The sequence below is a fragment of the Triticum urartu genome, chromosome 7A, assembly GCF_056163025.1.
Source record: "Triticum urartu cultivar PI428250 chromosome 7A, HENAU_Tu73, whole genome shotgun sequence".
NCBI lineage: Eukaryota > Viridiplantae > Streptophyta > Magnoliopsida > Poales > Poaceae > Triticum > Triticum urartu.
In genome coordinates this window covers 113,922,412-113,936,225 of record NC_141879.1, presented here as the reverse complement: position 1 = coordinate 113,936,225, position 13,814 = coordinate 113,922,412, and the positions used below count along the sequence as shown (strand labels likewise).

The window sequence follows — 13,814 nt, the reverse complement described above, 5'->3', positions numbered from 1 at the left end:
GAGATCATCTTATAATGCTACGGCCGTACTAAGAAAAATAAGATGCATAAAGGATAAACATCACATGCAATCAAAGTAAGTGATATGATATGGCCATCATCATCTTGTGTTTTGATCTCCATCTCCAAAGCACCGTCATGATCACCATCGTCACCGACTTGACACCTTGATCTCCATCGTAGCATCGTTGTCGTCTCGCCAACTATTGCTTCTCCGACTATCGCTACCGCTTAGTGATAAAGTAAAGCAATTACATGGAGATTGCATTTCATACAATAAAGTGGAAACCATATGGCTCCTGCCACTTACCTATAACTGTTACAAAACATGATCATCTCATACAACAATTTATATATCATCACGTCTTGACCATATCACATCACAACAAGCCATGCAAAAACAAGTTAGATGTCCTCTACTTTGTTGTTACATGTTTTACGTGGCTGCTACGGGCTTCTAGCAAGAACCGTTCTTACCTACGCATCAAAACCACAACGATTTTTCGTCAAGTGTGCTATTTTAATCTTCAACAAGGACCGGGCGTAGTCAAACTCGATTCAACTAAAGCTGGAGAAACAGACACCCGCTAGCCACCTGTGTGCGAAGCACGTCGGTAGAACCAGTCTCATGAACGCGGTCATGTAATGTCGGTCCGGGCCGCTTCATCCAACAATACCGCCGAATCAAAGTAAGACGTTGCTGGTAAGCAGTATGCCTATTATCGCCCACAACTCATTATGTTCTACTCGTGCATATAACATCTACGCGTAGAGCTGGCTCGGATGCCACTGTTGGGGAACGCAGTATTTCAAAAATTTTCCTACGATCACACAAGATCTATCTAGGAGATGCATATCAACGAGAGGGGAGAGTGTGTATACATACCCTCGTAGACCGAAAGCGAAAGCGTTTAGTAACACGGTTGATGTAGTCTAACATCTTCGCGATCCAACCGATCCAAGTACCGAACGTATGACACCTCAGCGATCAGCACATGTTCAGCTCGGTGACGTCCCTCGAACCCTTGATCCAGTTGAGGCCGAGGGAGAGTTTCATCAGCATGACGGCGTGGTGACGGTGATGATGAAGTTTACCGGCGCAGGGCTGTTAGAATAAATCCGAGGCATACCGTTGATCATCCGAGGACCAAGCAATCACACGAGCATGACACCGAGATTTGTTAATGAGATTCACCGATATGGCTACATCCCTGAGGCTTGACTACGAGCGCTCCTCCCCTTGACACCGTCAAAATACCGCACACCGGCCACCCGGGCGCCGGCACACGCCGCCGGCTGCCCCTTGCGTGCCTGTGCTATTATGTTGGCATAGGTTACATCGTGTGTCTACCCTCGCTATATAAGAGAGGCCTAGGATACATGTGTCCTACTTGGACACGACTCCATATCCTATCTAAACACAATACAACTACAAGTCCAACTGTAACCTACCTTGTACACTATATTCGACACAACTCTAACAAACTCCACCTTGGCGAATATTCTCCGCCACCTTGAATTCGTCAATGCGTCAAACTTCCATGTACATTGGACTTGAGCTTATCCCATATGAGTACCGTTGCTACTACAAAGAATCCATGTGACTCCACCTGCAACTTGTAGTCCCTCCTTTTCTTGACCAGAGTCAACACTCGAGCGAAATTAAGTTCCATATTACTCTAGTTTGCGCTCCCAATTTCCAGAGCATCAGTCCAACGCCATCACACACTGATCACTGACCTGCGTGAAAGTGAACAACTCACATATTGGGTGTCACACATAAGAGTTACCTGAACTCAACATCACCGCTCCTTTATTGACCGCCTGTCTGAAACTTGAAAGAATTTCACCGTTGCTTGTAGTCATCCCGAGTCAAATTCGCAGTTGTCTCACCACATGTATGACCACAAGAGCCCTGGCCCGTCTCCATGTCCCGTGTGTACCGCACGCCTCGCCACTATTACTGCGTCGAGCCTCTGCTGTCCCGGTCGAGTCTAAAGGGTCGCGAACCCACACCACTCAACCCCCACTGCAGAGTACCATCGATCATCACCGACCGATGATGAGTTTCACGCTTCCATCAGACCAATGGGCTCCAGTCCGAATTGCATGTCACTCGCTTTTCCCACTGAAATAGACTTCGACTCTCTGACATATTACGCCGTAGCCCCTCAATCAGCACCGAGTGAAGTCTTCCGTCAGACTCCAACTCCACCTTCGACATGACTCCATGATAGATGATCAGTCCACCCCTGCGCCTCATCGACTTCAAGCTTCATGTATACACCACCTTGAATCAATCCCGCGCCATAGTCTCGTCGAAGTCATACAAGCCTCGGGCATGTGCACCACGTGTTTCCACACCCAGAAGTCGGTCACCATCAGCTTCACACGTCTATGTCGTCATTGCAGATCCCGCCACCGTCTTCTGTACCAACCGACTTGCGTCGATCCGTCAGACTGCCTAGTCTGACCAGCTGAACTCGTTCGACTTCAACCATGCTTCACCGCACATCTGTGCATGTCTTAGACGCCATGTGTATGCATGATCCTGCATGAAGCACTTATCCATGCGCCTCCGCAGCCTGTCCACGTATTCCAAGCCATCTCAGCAAACCGATCCAGAAAAAACTTCCATGCAAACTGCACAAATCTTCTTTTCTATGTCACTCTTTGCTGTTGCTTCTCCGTGCATCTTATAGCAGAACCAAAACTGCTCTTGTACACACACATGAACCTGGCCGCTCCTTTTTTTCTTCAAACAAACCTCACATAGCTTGTGATTGCAGAGAAGATACTACCCTCCAGTAGCACTCCAGATCGGAGTTAGCACACGCACAACTAACTCAGATAGCAGCTCTCCTGGACCGCAGCCCCACGCGTGTGTTTAATCAGATGTTGCATCGTCTGTGCCTAGACAACGGCCGACACGACACACGCTTCCCTCGTACCCTCGCGCTCTGCCTGCAGCCTGCTTTTACACATCATGCCGCCGCCATCAAAAGTATCTTGCCGAGATCCCTTGCGTCCGATCCAATCAGCCTGCGCCGCCCGCCAGCAATCACAACATGTACCCGTGCCGCCTGACGCTCGCCCGATCGATCGCCTGATCGACCGCCACACGTCTCGGCTCGTCTTTTCCTCTAGATCAACATGATCCACAGCCTCTTCGAACCTTGCTCATGATACCACTTGTTAGAATAAATCTGAGGCATATATACCATCGATCATCCGAGGACCAAGCAATCACACGAGCACGACATCGAGATTTGTTAACGAGGTTCACCGATATGGCTACATCCCCTAGGCTTGACTACGGACGCTCCTCCCCGTGACACCGTCACAATACCGCACACCGGCCACCCGGGCGCCGGCACACGCCGCCGGCTGCCCCTTGCGTGCCTGTGCTATTATGTTGGCATAGGTTACATCGTGTGTCTACCCTCGCTATATAAGAGAGGCCTAGGATACATGTGTCCTACTTGGACATGACTCGATATCCTATCTAAACACAATACAACTACAAGTCCAACTGTAACCTACCTTGTACACTATATTCGACACAACTCTAACAAGGGTTTCTCCTAAGCACTACGATGATATGACCGAGGTGTGCAACTTTGGAGGGGGCACCGCACATGGCTAAGAGAAACTTTGGTGTGCCTTTGGGGTGCCTCCTCCCACATATATAAAGGGGGGAGGAGAGGTGGACGGCCCTAGAGGGGGGGTGCGCCATGGGGGGAGTCCTACTTGGATTCCTGGTCCAAGTAGGATTCGCCCCCTTTCCTAGTCCAAGTAGGAGAAGAAGGGAAGGAGGAAAAGAAGAGAAGGAAGGAGGGGGGGGGCACCGTCCCTTCCCCTTGTCCAATTCATACTGGGCAAGGGGGCGTGCGCCACATCTGGCCGACCCTCTCTCTTCTCCACTAAGGCCCATGATGGCCCATTAACTTCCGGTAACCCCTGGTACTCCGAAACTTATCCGAAACGACCCGAACCATTCTGGTGTCCTAATGTAGCCTTCCAATATATGAATCTTTATGTGTCGACCATTTTGAGATTCCTCTTCATGCACGTGATCTCATCCGGGACTTGGAACAAACTTCGGTTCATCAAAACACGAAACTCATAATACAAATCGTCATCGAGCATTAAGCGTGCGGACCCTACGGGTTCGAGAACTATGTAGACATGACCGAGACACATCTCCGGTCAATAACCAATAGCGGAACCTGGATGGTCATATTGGCTCCTACATATTCTATGAAGATCTTTATCGGTCAAATCGCATAACAACATACGTTGTTCCCTTTGTCATCGGTATGTTACTTGCGTGAGATTCGATCGTCGGTATCATCATACCTAGTTCAATCTCGTCACCGGAAAGTCTCTTTACTCGTTCTGTAATACATCATCCTGTAACTAACTCGTTAATCACATTGCTTGCAAGTCTTATAGTGATGTGCATTACCGAGAGGGCCCACAGATACCTCTCCGAAACACGGAGTGACAAATCCTAATCTCGATCTATGCCAACTCAACAAACACTATCAGAGACAACTGTAGAGCATCTTTATAATCACCCAGTTACGTTGTGACATTTGATAGCACACAAGGTGTTCCTCCGGTATTCGGGAGTTGCATAATCTCATAGTTTGAGGAACATGTATAAGTCATGAAGAAAGCAATAGCAGAAAAACTAAACGATCTTTATGCTAAGCTAAAGGATGAGTCTTGTCCATCACATCATTCTCTAATGATGTGATCCCGTTCATCAAATGACAATACATGTCTATGGCTAGGAAACTTAACCATCTTTGATTAACGAGCTAGTCAAGTAGAGGCATACTAGGGACACTCTGTTTGTCTATGTATTCACACATGTACTAAGTTTCCTGTCAATACAATTCTAGCATGAATAATAAACATTTATCATCATATAAGGAAATATAAATAACAACTTTATTATTGCCTCTAGTGCATATTTCCTTCACTATTTTATTTTGTTCATCAGTTTAGGTGTTCTAATATAGCTTTTGTTAACCATAGCTGAAACTTTAGCATGTTCCTTTATCCTAACAGGGAAAGGTGGTTTCTCTATATAAGCAGAAGGAACAACTGGATCAACATTATAAAGTATAGTTTCTTCTTTAACTGGTGTTGGGTTTTTAATTTCTTCTTTAACAGGTGGGTGATATTTAAACCACTTCTCCTTAGGGAGTTCGACATGAGTAGCAAATGATTCACAAAAGGAGGCTACTATCTCAGAGTCAAGTCCATATTTAGTGCTAAACTTTTGAAAAGAATTGGTATCCATAAAAGATTTAACACAATCGTACTTAAGTTTAATACCCGACTCTTTACCTTCATCGAGTTCCCAATCTTCAGAGTTGCGTTTAATTCTTTCCAAAAGATCCCACTGGAATTCAATAGTCTTATTCATAAAAGAACCAGCACAAGAAGTATCAAGCATGGTTTGATCATTACGAGAAAGCCGAGCATAAAAGTTCTGGATAATTATTTCTCTTGAGAGCTCATGATTGGGGCATGAATATTATATTGACTTAAGCCTCCCCCAAGCTAGAGCGATACTTTCGCCTTCACGAGGCCAAAAATTATATATATAATTCCGATCACGATGAAGTAGATGCATAGGATAACATTTCTGGTGGAATTCCAATTTCAAACGATTCCAATTCCATGATCCAATGTCATCGCATAGCCTATACCATGCCAATGCTTTTGCCTTGAAAGATAAAAGGAAAACCTTTTTCATAAATTGATCCATGGGTAAACCTGCAAGCTTAAACAGTCCACAAATTTATTCCACATATATCAAGTGCATATCAGGATGTTCGGTTCCATCTCCTGCATAAGGATTAACTAGCAGTTGTTCTATCATACCCGAAGAAATTTCATATTCATTATTTTCAGTAGGTGTAGTAGGTTGAGGGATTCCGGACAAGGTGAAGATACCCCGAAAAACCCCCTCAAAGGATTGTTTTCGATAGTAACAAGTGACAATAAATTTCAGCACACTATATAAATGTTTCCTTACCGAATTCCACTTACCAAAGGTGCTTCACTCCCCGGCAACGGCGCCAGAAAATAGCCTTGATGACCCACAATTATAGGGGATCAATTGTAGCTCTTTTCGATAAGTAAGAGTGTCGAACCCAACGAGGAGCAGAAGAAAATGACAAGTAGTTTTCAGTAAGGTATTGTCTGCAAGTGCTGAAATTGTAAATAGCGAGTAGTTTGATAGCAAGATAATTTGTAATGAGCAAGTAACGATAATAGTAACAAGTATGCAGCAAGGTAGCCCAATCCTTTTGAGGCAAAGGACATGCCAAAACGGTCTCTTATGATAAGCAAAGCGTTCTTGAGGGTACACAGGATTTTCTTCTAGTCACTTTCATCATGTTGGTTCGATTTGTGTTCGCTACTTTGAAAATTTGATATGTGGGTGGACCGGTGCTTAGGTGTTGTTCTTACTTGAACAAACCTCCTACTTATGATTAACCCTCCCGCAAGCATTCACAACTATGAGAAAAGTATTAAGAATAAATTCTAACCATAGCATTAAACTTTTGGATCCAATCGGTCCCTTACGAAATAGCGCATAAACTGAGGTTTAAGCTTCTGTCACTCTCGCAACCCACCATCTAATTGCTACTCCATAATGCATTCCCTTAGGCCCAAATATGGTGAAGTGTCATGTAGTTAACGTTCACATGACACCAGTAAGGGAATGACAACATACATACTATCAAAATATCAAACACATATCAAGTTCACATGATTACTTGCAACATGATTTCTCCCATGACCTCAAGAACAAAAGTAACTACTCACAAATGATAAACATGTTCATGATCGGAGGAGTATTAAATAGCATAATGGATCTGAAAATATAATCTTCCACCAAATAAACCATATAGTAATCAACTACAAGATGTAATCAACACTACTAGTCACCTACATGCACCAATCTATAGTTCCGGTAACAAGATTGAATACAAGAGATGAAGTAGGGTTTGAGAGGAGATGGTGCTGTTGAAGATGTTGATGAAGATTGCCCTCCACAAGATGGGAGAGTTGTTGGTGATGATGATGACGATGATTTTCCCCTCCGAGAGGGAAGTTCCCCCGGCGGAATCGCTCCGCCGAAGGGCAAAAGTGCTCCTACCCAAGTTCCGCCCCGAGACGACGGCGCTCTGTCCCGAAAGCCTTATCTTTATTTTTTAGGTCAAAATGACTTATATACCAAAAGATGGGCACCGGAGGTGGGCCGAGGAGGCCACAACCCACCTGGGCGCGCCTGGGGGGGCCTGGCATGCCCATGTGGGTTGTGCCCACCTGGTGGCCCCCTCTAGTGTTTATTTGCTCCTATATTTCTTAAATAATCCATAAAAAATCTCCGTGAAGTTTCAGCTTATTTGAAGTTGTGCAGAATAGGTGGCCTGACGTAGCTTTCCCAGATTCAGATTTCCAGCTGCCGGAATCCTCCCTCTTGGTGTGTTCCTTGCAAATTATGAGAGAAAAGGCATTATAATTACTCCACAGAGCATTATTATGGTTAAAAACATTATAAATAACAGTAAAAAAACATGATGCAAAACAGACATATCACACATCGTCATCGTCGCGAGCCCCGCCGTGCTGCCGTTCATGCGTCCGCCACTGTGCCGCAGTGTACATCAGCGCGCCGTCCGCTTGCTCGCCGCCTGCCTATCCACGTTGCTGCAGCCGCTTGTCGAAGGCCTTCAGCCGCCTGAGCGCTTCCTCGAACGCCATCATCGTGACGTTGCACAGCTGCTCGATCCCGACCACCGCCGCGTACAGACAGTCCGGCACCGAATCGAGCAGCTTCTTCATGAGCGCGGCGTCCTCCAGTGTCGAGCCGAGCCCCGCGAAGCGCGCTGCCATGGATCCAAGCTTGTGGGCGAAACCATCCAGCGTGTCGCCATCTGCCATGCGCAGGAGCTCGAACTCGCCTCGGAGCGTGCCCAGCCGCGCCGCCCGCACACGATCTGCGCCGATGAACCTGGCCTTGAGGCTCGCCCACACCTCTGCCGCCGTCTTCTACGACGCAACCTGCAGCAGCAGATCCTCCGCGAGTGCACCGAGCAGATACGCCCGCGTCGGCTTGTTCTTATTCGCGATCACGGCCGCCGTTGCGTCCTCCGGCACCACCACTGCCTCCCACAACCCGGCCGCGTCGAGATTTGCCTTGACCTTGATGGCCCGTGCGGTGTAGTTCTCACCAGTGAGCATCGGCACCGGCTACGGCAGTGAGCTGCCCGCTCCGTCGGCGTACGGGATGATGGACATCATCGGCGAGCTCCGATCTCCACATGGCTCTAATACCAATTGTTGGCGCAAAACCCTAGCCCTAGCTCTCCTCTCTCTCTCTCTTACTGAGCTCTCTCTCTGATGCCGTGGCGCGAACCAACGAAGGAGAAGGAAGAAGAAAGGAAGGACAGGGACACGGTGGTGTTTTTCCCGGCGCACGAACGCCTTCCTTGAGCACGAACTCAAAACCCACACCACGCCATTACAACGATCGCCGCAGTGCCTCTTATACCCGGGCAACGCCAGGCCATGACCCGCACGCACCTGCCCACTACACCACCTGACCCGGCCCTCACCGCGCGCGCGCATGACACGCTCCCGCGCGCTCCCCGCATCGAGCCCTCAATGGACCAGCGTGATCACCGCATCCCCGATCGCCAATAGCTACGCCACGCACACACACATGTGGTGTTCGCCTGCACGGACACGCCCATACACCACACACATGCCTACACGCACGCCTACCCCGCGGACCTGGCGCACCCGACACGTCCAGTTCGCGCCCATACACGAGCTGGTCGATCCCAGTGCGCCACCGCGGCTTATTCACCCAACATTTTTCTCCAATCAACGGCAAGCCCATGACCAGGGCGATTTCCCCCTCATGTATGAACCCTAGTTGCTCGATCTGTTTAGAGTATTTATTGGTCATTGTGTGTATCCTCATGGATGCATGTTAGTTAGCTGCATCTCAGAGAAGAACATAGTTTAGTTTTGTATATGTCGTCTCCATGACGGCCTTGGTTGTCTGGTCTGAGAAAAATAAAGTAGGATGACATGGAGTAACTACTCGCGAGCACAGATGCTCTCGATATCTGCAGCGTACGTCAGTGCTTCTGGATCTGCGCCATTTTTTTATTCGCGAGGTTGTGGGCTACCAGAAATTGGGTACTGTTTGGAAATACGTACGCTACAGGGAGAGGTGGTGGGTCATGGAGATGGAATAGAATGGCTCGTTTAACGCGAAGGTGAACGGCGGCGAGGTGATCCATCAGTGGCCGCGCCAGGTTCTAGAGGGTGGGTATTCATTTTGGAGAAGGGTATTCATTTTGCCCAAATCATCACTGTTGTGCAAAAAAATCACTTGTTTTATATAAAATTTCAATGGTTTGTCAAAATCTTGGGTATTCAACCGAATAGCCAAGAAGACCAGATCCATGGATCAGAATCGCCGCTCCCCATCTGATCCGTGGATCGAAAAGTTCGCTTTCCGTCTCGTGGGCACTGTGACGAATTGAATGCAGGGATGAGTGTCTTCTCCCCCAAGGGTCATTTGGTTGCTGAGGAGTGCGGGATAGAGGTCTGGACCGCCGGCGGCGAGGCACCATGGACATGGAGTTTCTGATGCAGATCGGCTGGTATGTTGATCTTTTGGTTTTGGGCAGGTGCGTCTCCATTTGTAGAGGACCAACTTGGTTGACTGAGAGGATCCCTTTCTCCCATGAATCAAATCCGCTCTGCTTGAGGAGGTGGGGGAGAGTTTGGTCCCCGCCCCTGTGCGTGCGAAAGGCCAAGTTGTGGCAGGGCCAATGGTGCCGCAGCAGCACGCGGCGGCAGACAGCGGCGAAGCGCAGGGAAGGGAGAGGTCACCGCCGACATCGGAGCTGTCAACGGGGAGGATGAATCCTCGGGCGCCCGGATGGAACCATAGGTTAGTGAACAAACAACTTTACCCCATCGAACATGGAGCGATTTCTGAATAAAAATGTTGGCATAACTGAAGAAATAGTACAGTTAGAACCGGTAGGATTCATTTACAGTCTGCTTGATCAATTTAGAGAGGTCATGCTAGGAGTGCCTTACTGCAGCAACTAGCAGCAAGGCCATCCACTGGGTAAACTGGAAAGCTGTACTGACTTTCAGCAAGATCATGCTATGATCTTAGTATGCTTCTGCTGCCAAGTAAGAAATACAGTTTGTCAAAGTATGGATGTGGGCTAAAATGGAACCCGGTGGACAGATCGTTCCCTAGAAAATCCGTTGAATATGTGAATCTAGAAGTACTGCTGATTGTAGAGATTGATTCTTTGAATATGTGAATCTAGAAGTACTGCTGATTGTAAAGATTGAATCTTCGAATCTATGAACCTAGGAATATATGAACTGAAAGACTGAATCTATGAATTTGGGAAACTGAATGCAGCAGCAAGGTAAATGTAGGTAGACACGACGCACCTGGAAAGCCAGCGATGGCTGGTCCGGCAAGAACGATCGCCATCGCAAGGAGCGAGGTGTTCGGCACGGTCCAACGGTTCCCTGCTGCGCGGATCTAGAGCGTGCTGCATATTCAGTAGTATTTTCCTTCTTCCTTATTTCCAATGTGCACACTACTTGTCCTCTCAAACTATGTGTAAATTCGACTAAGTGTGCTTATTTCCTTGTTGCTTACCATGTTAAATGGCAAAAGCACATTGGAGCCTCCTCACGGTGCATGTTGAGTAGTATTTTCCTTCTTGCTTATTTCCAATGTGCACAATACTCATCCTCTCAAACTATGTGTAAATCCGACTAAGTTTGCTTATTTCCTTCTTGCTTATACCGTGTTAAATGGCAAAAGCACATTGGAGCCTCCTCACGGTTAATCATCAACTGAACTAACATGTCTTTTTTCCTCCAGTTCGTTGTTTGTTTTCTATCCATTGTTGATAGCACCAAACTTGTTACTGAGGTTAGCCAGCATCAATAGTTTGCTTGAACCAGATGTTAAGCTGCCATTACATGTAGTTTGAAGAGACAATGCTTATAGCTTACTTTCAATATTTGTAGGTTATAATTGAAGAGCTGATAAAGCAGTTAAAGGAACTCATATTTGACAAGGTAAAAGGAATTCCAAGCTTCTGATGTGCTTATTTTTAATTGTTAGTTATATTCACATGAGACTATTTATGTTGGAGCTCCTTGCTGGAACAGAACGGGAGACACCCATTGCTGCAGATATTTCACCCACATGGCTCACATTATCTGACTCCGACTGGTTTGATTTATCGGAATTACAACGTGCCTTACCTTATTTGAAAGGCAAATTACCTATTCTATAAACTCTTAAGTACTTTGAAGAGAAACAGGCCCCCAGAAAATTGCTTTTTTTTGTTTCAGGATGAGGCATCAGTTAACTTGGATAATGTAGCTGACAAAGAACATGAGGGTTCATAAGACACACAGGTTGCATGTGATAGCATGAAGGACCCGATTAAATGGCGGCAAGAACTGTTGGTGAAAAGAGCGTTTTCTGAGGTGATACTCATAACATGTATTTAACTTTTGATTTGCTTATTCAACGGCATTTCTCTTGGAGCATGTACTTTCCCCCTCAAGAGATCTACATATATTCTCACAGTAGTGTAATATATATGATTTAAGTGTGACCATTTGTCAAAGAACACCTAATCGCAACATTACTACGCTCCCATCAGTCACATAACACCCCTGATCCCAACATTACTATGCTCCCACAGTCCCCTAATCCCAACAATAATGTAGGTGTTCTTTTTTCCTTCTCAGGTACTCAGTGAGACTTGCATTGAAAATGTTGGAGAGTCAGTTCGAACAAACTTTGGTGAAGATGTATTATATGAAGTGATCTCCTTAGTCCATGGTCTACGCTTCTACCTGTACCTCTATAACCGGTATCTCGGGATAATATTCATTCATATATGAAATTTCTTTGCGGAAGGAACTACTGTGATAAATATGCTTATACTTGCTTGACCTTCTGATAAACTGTTAGTTTAACCTCTGTTTTCCTGATTGTTATTCGACAATCTGGAAATATTCTTATAAGTTGATGGAACCTTTTTCTCTGGGATGTTCCTTAGGCCCATGTGCAGTATTAATGTTATTCACTTTTCCTTGGTGATGAATTAACCTCCTGTAAAAGAAAATGACACTCGAGTCTACACACAAACGTACCTACTGTTTTCTTAATCTGACTCTTGATACAAATGAGTAATCAACTGTTAAAGGGCGTCATGATTGAACACATTTTCACTTTGTAAGAGGTAGTGCTGATATGCTTACTAAGATTATGCATCTCCATTTTCCAAGATTTCTATTGGTGCACAAGGTAATGTTTTGGGGGGCTTCACTGACAGGATCCACGTACTTCAGGACTGTGTGGGCAGTTCCCATGTCTTTGCAATTTTTTTCACCTTTTCATGATTTAGAATTTAATTTGGTTCAGAAAGCATGGCTGAAATGCAGCCTATTAACACTAGAGGGTCATGGTATAAGTCAAGGACTACTTCGATTGTGAGCCCACGATGATGAGCTGATCAAGCAGGTGATGATGACGGCGAGGGTCTGCTTAGTGGGGGCAGCGGATGGGCGCTGGCCGTAATAAGAGTTGTCTGTAAAGCATTTGCCATGCCATCAGGCTGTATCTTCATATTTCTTCTTTCCTGCACTATAAATACAAATGTATGAGTAGATCTGAACTTGTAATTTCTCTGTTGCAACACATGCCTAAGCTTCCTACAAATGATCATGTACAAAACACAGACCAAACAACTCAATGTACAGTGCCTTTGCGGACGCTATCTTGTTTCAAAGTTTGAATTTTGAACGGCTGGAGCGAGGAAGAAGCTGAAGAAGTCATGGCCGCCGACATGGTTTCTCTGCAGCGGGGTTGGAGAGGATAGGAGAAGGAAGGATCTGCAGGAGGATGGAGAGGTGGCTGGTGACCAGCAGTAAATGGAGTAGGTGAGTTGGACGGCTCCCGTTAGTACCAGTTTGGCTGAGCCGTGGCCCATAATATAGCTGGCCAAACAGGCCGTGCTAACTGGGCCGGCCCGGTAGCACGCAGGAACGGCACGGTCCAGGCACGGCATGGCCCGAGCTAAACGGGCTAGGCCTGGCATGCGGCACGCCATGGGCCATGCCTAGGCCTGGACGCTGGGCACGCGGGCCGGCACGACACGGCCCGTTTAATTTTTGTTCAGAATTATTTATATATATGACCTAAATTATAACCCAATAGGCCTAAAATACAGCCGAACATGCTAAAAATCAGATGGGCTAGCGTGCTAAACGTGCCACGGGCCGGCCCGTTTAATAACCAGGCCGTGCCTGGGCCAGAGAGCCACGCCCGTGGGCCGGCACGGCACGGCTATTAAACGTGTCACGGCGGGCCGTGCCGGGCTAGGCACGATTAGCACGGGCTGGGCCGTGCCATGCGGGCCGGCCCGTTTGGCCAGGTCTGGCCCATAAGTGGCACGACCGTCTGAGCCAGTTGGGGTGGGACGACGAGCATGCCATTAAGTGCGGCAGGTGGGTGGGCCCTGTCCAAGAAATAGGATTGATATACTATTCAGAATACAGAAGATTATACACGGGGCAGTGCGAATCTTGTTGGCAGTGGACGAGTAGGATATAGTGAGCATCTGAGCTCGAGCTGAGATTAGCACTTTCAGACTGAAATCGTAGGTTATAGACTGAAATCGTAGGTTATGGACCAATGGATGAGAT

General features: G+C 46.8%; 1 long non-coding RNA gene across 5 annotated transcripts; it reads left to right on the top strand.

Annotated features, from left to right (window-relative positions):
* The first annotated feature begins 9,425 nt into the window (after positions 1-9,425).
* On the top strand, positions 9,426-12,791 carry LOC125522520 (uncharacterized). 5 transcript variants are annotated; one of them, XR_015611118.1, is made up of 7 exons: positions 9,426-9,709; positions 9,821-10,002; positions 10,969-11,019; positions 11,118-11,168; positions 11,262-11,369; positions 11,448-11,585; positions 11,853-12,791. It is a non-coding gene; the product is annotated as an uncharacterized LOC125522520 (long non-coding RNA). The 5 variants fall into 5 exon arrangements; XR_015611116.1 differs by having other exon boundaries at positions 10,495-11,019; XR_015611114.1 differs by lacking the exon at positions 10,969-11,019.
* The last annotated feature ends 1,023 nt before the right edge of the window (positions 12,792-13,814 follow it).